The sequence below is a fragment of the Glandiceps talaboti genome, chromosome 1 (assembly GCF_964340395.1).
Source record: "Glandiceps talaboti chromosome 1, keGlaTala1.1, whole genome shotgun sequence".
NCBI classification, from domain to species: domain Eukaryota; kingdom Metazoa; phylum Hemichordata; class Enteropneusta; family Spengelidae; genus Glandiceps; species Glandiceps talaboti.
In genome coordinates, this window is record NC_135549.1 from 25,642,176 (window position 1) to 25,650,359 (window position 8,184).

Genomic DNA, 8,184 nt, shown 5'->3' on the forward strand with positions numbered 1-8,184 from the left:
TATACTAATTCAAAACAAGTCTGATCAGTTTTGAGTGTTTCATTCATGTTTTAAACTTGTCAGAAGTCCTTAGTCAACTCATTTGAAACTAGTTTTAAACATGTTTTAAACCATATTAATTTTGACACTTAAAACATGCTTATACACGTTGGGGAAATATATTTGACATACAAATGTATATCAGGACTGACCATATTTGATTTGAATGCTTGTTCCCACTGAAACATATTTAAAAAATGTCAGTTTCACAAACTCACAAAGTTTGTTCACTTACATGTTTTAGGGGATACACATATATGTATGTATGTACATACTACACACACGGGCACATACTTTTGCAACCAGTAAATCATGCAGAAGAAGAATTAAATGAAAACAAGAAGCAACTTTATTGCTTTTTTCCAAAATAACTAAAAGGCTTGAGACATGTCTGTAGTGAAATGACAGTACCAACATACCTGAGTTTAACAATAGTACCTGTATTCATCCATTGATTAGAAGACAAAAAATATATGATGGGGTTCTTCAAATCAAATCTAAAGAATTACCTACATCATACATGTGAAAGAGCTCTGGCAATTTGAGTTTGGCTTTCAACAGTTGCTGGAGTTTCAGAGTCTGACATTATTTCACTTTCAGTCATTATATAAGCTAAAGCCATTGTGTTCATCATTAGCATCATCACTTCGGCAGTTTACATCATCACTTTGGCAGTTTACATCATCAGTTTGGCAGAATCAGGATCAGAATCAGATCAATCAATATCCATTGGTTCCTGAAAGTCACTGCAAAGAAAGAACCAAGAGCAATCAATTAACAAAAGAAATGTTTGTTATGAATGTGAAGGGAGAGGTACACAGTTCATTTTATCTTTTGTTTCTAATAAACAGTTACATGCTACAAACAAAGAATCTATTGTTTGTCCCTATAGAAATGCCAACTGTCTTGTGTCTTTTTACTATTTGCTCCTCTTGGGCAATTATATTGCTCTGTTTTGTTTTTATACACTAACAGATTAAAAGAGTTACTAGTACCTTTGAAAGTAGGCCTGTTCCTTCATCCTTTTTAAAGTTGCCATACAACTTTGCTAGGCGTTTGGCTTGCTTCTCTTCAGCAATTTCTCTATCTTTGTCAGTCTTTGCTTTATTGCTTTGCTGTGCTGCATGTGTTCCATTTTTTGTCCTGCTGGAGTTTGCTTTCTTTGTCCACTTTCTGTTTTTTGTACTTTTATGTTGACACTGCTTTTTCTAAAGTCATCTTGAGTTTCTACTCTAAGACGCAACAAATAAAAACATGCATGTAAGTAACACTAATTTTGGCAAAACAAAAATTATCAACTGGTAAATAGAATCTACAAAATATATATTCTTGTAGTGTGTTAACAGTGGTACACCCTAGGTGAATACATTTTATCAGACTTCCCAAAAGTACATCAGAGCAGCCATAATTAAGGAACAGCTTTATAAAAACTTTATAAAAAAATAATGAACTCGCAGTCTTCCCACATTGTCTCACTTAACACTTAACATTTCTACTTAGAATAAGACAAGGATAATTAATATTGCTTGTCTGATGGCCACAATGCCTCAACAAGAGTTCCATATTCTTACTCTCTCCTTACAACTAAATAGGTGTTGTGTTCTATAATTTGCACTATAACGTAATGAATACACAAATACATCAATATGAAGCATTTTAAACATGACAATCTTTGATTAAAATGAAAGTCCATACCCTTATTAAATAAATACATACATACATGTACGTATATATATACACACATACATACATACATACATACATACATACATACATACATACGGACAGACCTCAATGACATACATCAAGTTGGTGAAAAGTGTTCTGCATGTACATGTACATGACAGAGCACTGTGTAAATGTGGCTGTGACCATGGGGTGTACTAGTACTACTACTAAATGATTTGTGACACACTGGTTTCTACAAAACACTCCAACATTGTTCCATTCCATATCTTAATTGAATAAATTAATTTGCCACTGTTTTCTAACAAGACTCAGTGCGGTACATAGGAACTCTTTCGACGAGAAACTAATAATTTTTACACGATAAATCATGGGGGGGGGGGGGTGTAATCCAGTTTACACACGGCACCAGGCAAGCAGTGCATTCTTTCCTACTTTCAATCGACAAAGTGGACACTCCAACTTGAATATTACATGTATATCAGATGTACTTTAAAAACAACTTTCGGAAGTTTCAAACAGTTGTAGAAGTCTATGTATGCAACCGTGGACCGAGGTCTAGGTCTATGTCTGAAAAGGCTCCGATCGTACGGCCACAAGTACTAATATAAATAAGATATAACGTCTACACATAGACGACCAGGATTCTATCGTTTAAAAAAAATACCAGAGCCTATAATGTGCTCTGAAAGCGTCAGTTAAATTAACATACCTTCATCACCAAAATGAGTAGGTCTTGATGTATACCTCTTCTCATGATCAGTTGTCGAAAACGATTTTCTTTGCCTTTGTGAATCATGGCCGCCATCTTCCGTTTCATTTGAAGTACTGGAGAGATTGCGCGCGTTGATTTGATTGGCTGATACGTCATAGCCTCGTTCACAATAATTTCAAAACTTCAATGCGTTGTAAACTTTACAGCAGTCGTTGATTCAATTTTGAAAAAATATATTTTTGTTTATTATTTTGTTTCTTACATATTATCCATGTTTGTGCTGTTATTAGCCATAAACAAAATGTTTGTTCCTAGCAGTTTTTCCACGAGCTTTGAAAGAGCCTGTGATGCCATATTGTGGATATAACCTTAGCCAGCGATCGACGATCGAGGGGTTTGTTTACACCGTACGTTCACGTTACGTATCGACTCAAAACAGAGCAGTATACTTGTAATCTCCAAAAGTTGAAGCAAAATGGCAATCTATGAGAGATGGAAGCGAAAAGTGGCCATTCCAGTTCTGAGGACAACTTTGCGATCATTGGCCCACAGACGATGGACTCCCATCACTTCCGGGTGATGTCCCTCGACATCAACAACACACGAACACGTACACAGACAATACCGATACCGAGTTTGGTAGACTAATGAGATGATCGACAGGAAGGAGATGGCGAGCATCATATTTATTCATGTTATAACATAACGGAGGAAATGAAGACAACTGTGAGTTATTTGACAATGAAGAGGGGAGTCAAAATCCCTTGTTGACATCGACTGTCGAGATTTATCAGACGGCGCGGCGTTGATGATGGGTATGACAACCCTGAATATGACTGACTATAGTGAAACTGAAAACTCAGATATTGGCGAGGCCGATCATATGCGGCCCAAAATGAACCACTCTTTTCAATGCCTATACGCTACACGACCGGCCCAAGTCAAGAAATATACTGCAGGGTACATTTCCTGTAGTACCCTTGAAAATGGGCCGTGTTTCTGCATATGTAACCAGTAATTAGTAGTGCTAGTAGTAATTAGTAGTGCTAGTCCCAAGTTGAAGCATAGTAAACAAATTCCACACTAATATACGTGCATGGCTATCACAAACTCAGAATACTAAATCTGGCAAATGATTTTAAAATGGATGTTTGTTATGTAGGTGACATATTACAAATAATTTGAGAAAACAGTTACATTAAATCTCGGTAAGTTGTGAGGGTGAACGATGCAAATAATAAATGCATACAACAATACATGTACATTTTATATTAGAGGTATTCTGTAAGGATTGATTTTGTTGTTCATGCAGCTGGTTTACGTTTTAACAAGAACAGATTCCGGTGTTTATACTTAACAATGAAACTTAATAAATATATTTTAACATGTAAATGTACTGTAGTTATTGGTCATTTGATGGTGTTGCAGGCATTCTTATAAATATTACCTACATTCACCTGCATACATTTGATGTATGTTTTAGTGAATAAGTATTTAGGCAAGTTTAATTCCAAGCAATATTTATTATGACACAGAAGCATATTAACAGAGGACCCTTGGATTGGTATGCCCTTCCACATTGCCACTGTCCAGGTAACTTTAAAATATTCTGGAAACTACCACAAAAGCTGCTAAAAGTCTGCTGCTAGTCGTTTTGCCCATGACAGAGCAAAGTGTAAACACTCCTGACAGACATTATTTAGAAATTAACTCCTGTGGCTGAAGACAGCTGCCAGTAAACTGCAAGTAGCTGTTGGTGAACTGCAGACAGCTGTCAGTGAGATGCAGACAGCTGTCAGTAAGCTTAAGAATTTTTTTCCTAACAGACATAAACCCTAGAAGTCTGTTGCAGACATTCAGCAGCTCAACACATTTTTGAATGTGTGCAATAGAGCTGTTGGTAGTGTGCCACAGAGCTGAAAAGCTCTGAAAAAGCTCTTTGCCAGCTTGGGTCTGAGCTTTCAGTTTGGTAAGGGTATGCATGCCACGGTCACAAGCTATATTGCGTCAGATCGATTTGCCAAACAAGTTTGCCAGAATTAACGCATCCCATCAAACCATGGACCCTCCACAAAGGTGGAGTGTCTATGGTCAAACAAATGACAGGTCGCAGAAACTATGGTCATGGAAGTATGAACGTCGTTTATACTTGTACGCCGTGACATACAATGAGCGCAGTGCCATGATTGACCGGATTATTCAGTGTCGACAATCCCAGTTAATATAATCCCAAAGGCAAACTTGTTTTATTTACCACCTTGCCAAGCAACACAGGGTGGTGGCGAGGCGAAGTTGTAATGTACTGTCGCTTTGATATTCACGATTTTGGAAAGGAAATAGATAACATCGGGTTAGATCTTGAGAGTAAATAAGAAGAAAAGAAGAGTTAATTTGAAATCAGTGATAAACGAGTTGTCTATTTTTAAGAAACTAAATATAAGGAAAGCTATGGGTCCTGATAACATATGTGGTAGGTTACTGAATGTCTATGCATCGCAGTTAGCTAGTGTTTCCAGTAGATTGTTCAATTGGTCGTACAATGATCATACGATATCAACCATTTGGAAAACATCTACCATCTGTCCGGTCCCTAAAAACTTCCAAGGCATCGTCCTGTAGCACTGACTTCCATTGTGATGAAATGCTTCGAGCGTATTTTACTTTGTCAAAACCCACAAAAACATTCACACCTTGACCCATACCAATTTACATATTAAAGTAATAGAGGTACTGATAATGCAACTCTCACATTACTTCACGATGCGTATACACATCTTGAAAAACCAAGTTCATTTGTAAGACTATTGGTTATTGATTTTTCATCAGTCGTTAACAGAAGTCAACCAAACATGATGGCTCATAAACTTAGTTATTTAAACGTTAACCCCAAACTCATCCTCTGGATAATGGATTTTCTTGTCAACCTTTCCCAGTTTGTTCGCTACCAAAAATTAAGTTCAGCCTTCCATTCAACATTTAGGGGTGCCTCACAGAGCACGATACTCTCACACAAACTATTTACACTTTACACAAATGACTGCTCATCAGGTACCGATACAAATCCACTTATCAAATATTCTGATAACTCTGCATTAGTTGACCTGTCAAATTCTGACCGTACTTATTTCGATGAAGTTGATAGGTTTGTTACTTGGTGTAAAGAAAACTACTTGGACGAAAGGTCGACTTTAGGAAGAACCCTAAAGTAGTGCCCGACCTTTTTATTGACAATGTTAAAGTTGAACAGGTGACTAATATATATATATATATATATATATATATATATATATATATATATATATATATATATATATATATATATATATATATATATATATAGGAACAGTCTTGGATAATAAATCAAATGTTAAGGCCAACACAGATTTCATTAACAAGAAATGTCAATCTAGAGTTTACTGTCTACAACAATTGAGGGGCCTAAAATTTTGTAAATGCCAAGGTATTACAGACATTCTATCGGAGTTTTGAGTCGGTTTAACATTTTCTTTTTTGTGCTGGTTTGGTAGTCTAGGGACTAGCTACAAGAGTGTCTTGAACAAAATTGTAAATGTGTTTAGTAAAGTATTGAGTGAAAAGTAGACTAATTTGAATGAAATGTTTACATCTCGTGTACAAAACAAAGCTGGGAAAATGGTAAATGACAAAGGCCACATTATGTCCCAACACTTTGAACTCCTGCCATCAGGGAGACGATTTCGTGTCCCTAAATTCAGAACAGTCAGAACCAAATCAAGTTTTGTGCCCACTTCAACTAAATTTTAAACCAAACTAAATAATTCTATTTCAAAGACATCTGCTCTGCATTCCAGATTGGAAGAACCGCGTTTTTTTATTGTCTTTTTTAAGTTGATGACCATTTCTGGCAAGACTTCACTCACAATTTTCTCGATTTTACTGATTTTTCTTCTTTATTAAAAAGGTTTAGGGTCGGCACCGGATTTCTAGAATGGAAGCGTTTGGGGAGTTATGTGTGATTTATTTGTTGAGAAAGGTTCAAAGACAATAAATATCGCCATAAGGTGGCACTTGCCGTTCCAGTGAGGAACGACTAGTGCCACCACGGTAGTACTCGACAATTCGATGGACCACGGCCAAGTCCGCCATTCACAATTTTCAAATCACTTGAAATAAAGCAATCTGGCAAAACTCGCCCATGTGCATTTACAATCTTGTCGCAACTAATTCTAGTAGGTAAAACCATAGACCCTCCACCCTGTCTATGGTAAAACCTAGTCGCATTCATAACTTTCATCGAGGGTAAGGTAATTTTAGTCATCAACTTCTATAAAGTCCAAAATGAAACGATAAAACATGTACATTTTGGAAATTATCCCATGTATAATGCCAGATTATAAAGTGACAAAGAGTGGTTCATCTGAGTGGATAGCTTAACCTCTTGACGATTTATAAACAATGGGAAATAGGCAGCTATCTTGATGTTCATTTTAACCTATTTTCCCGGAGAATATTTTCAGAACTGGTATCCAAATTACCAAGATCACGTTTTTCATATTTACTGATATGCCGCTTTAGTTATGGCCGGTTTTGTGGGATGTTTTGCGTGCACAATGTAAACCACAGACAAGGCATGTAAACTTCTACTTGCCGCACAACCCGTCTATTTCAGGCTTGGCCTCTTACCACTCTTGGAGGAATTGTACTGACTCCTCCAAGACCACGTCTGACACAGTGGCCTGAAACCCATAGTCTATCGCGAGTATATTGTCTACCCTTCAAGAGACACACATTCTCTGCCAGTCACCCTTTTAAAAATACGCTTGTTAAACGTCTGCTCCTGGAGTTAAATTTGGTTCAACTCATGAGCAAAATATTTGTACGTGACTCCGGGCCCCTTTCAGACAATCCGAATTTTCACGCACGTCCCAATTCGTTTTTTTCCCGTGACAACAATTTTTCTCCTGAGCCTCCCCCTACCCTAATCTAGTTCCTGACGACCGTATTCCAATTTTACACTACATCTTTACATATTACGTATAGTCAATGTCATTACTCTCGTTGCCGATGTGTTGGCAATTATATACATGTATATATATAATATCCATAATCACAACATATTTCCTGCTCAAAGAAGAACTGTTTCAGCTTATTCCATTTCGATATAAACAGACAGAGAGTCCAGGGATAAAATACCCATGTACTACTCCTTATATTACTGGCTAGGTAATGTCAACCGTAAAATAATCCAAGCACCAGCGTCCCTAAAATCCGTGAAACAGTGTCGATATTACAGTATTTTGCTGACACTTATTACTTTCTGTAACTGGTCTATATTTGTGATATCATGGTAAATATGCTTGGAATTTATGGCCTAACAAACCAGACATTACGTAGATTTGAATATTGAAGAAAATCAAAAACAAAAACAAGGCCATGGCCATGGCCGGTCAGGTACTGATATTAGTACTTTAGACATCAGTGGGGGTCACACTTGGTCATTGAAACTATATTGACCGACCAAAATTCTAAACATCACGGATAAATAATTTCATATCGAAATGTATGTACGGAGATTCAGGTTTTTAGACCACGTGGCTTTGACATGACATCATCAGCTAAATTTGCAATACGAAAGTAACGTAAAACATGGATGTATCTAGTAGGGAGCAAAGTCCGCATGTCTGTATGGATGTTTGAAGATTTACTATCGGTATATGGGAGGCATAGAGGGAAATATTTGAATAGCGTTATTTAACGTTACATAA

The 8,184-nt window shown here is 36.8% G+C and overlaps 1 long non-coding RNA gene across 1 annotated transcript; it reads right to left on the reverse strand.

The window, feature by feature from the left end:
* Positions 1-431: 431 nt before the first annotated feature.
* Positions 432-2,544, reverse strand: LOC144449454 (uncharacterized). Its single transcript, XR_013482168.1, has 3 exons — positions 2,438-2,544; positions 1,035-1,271; positions 432-785 (listed from the first exon to the last, which is right to left on the reverse strand). It is a non-coding gene; the product is annotated as an uncharacterized LOC144449454 (long non-coding RNA).
* Positions 2,545-8,184: the final 5,640 nt, after the last annotated feature.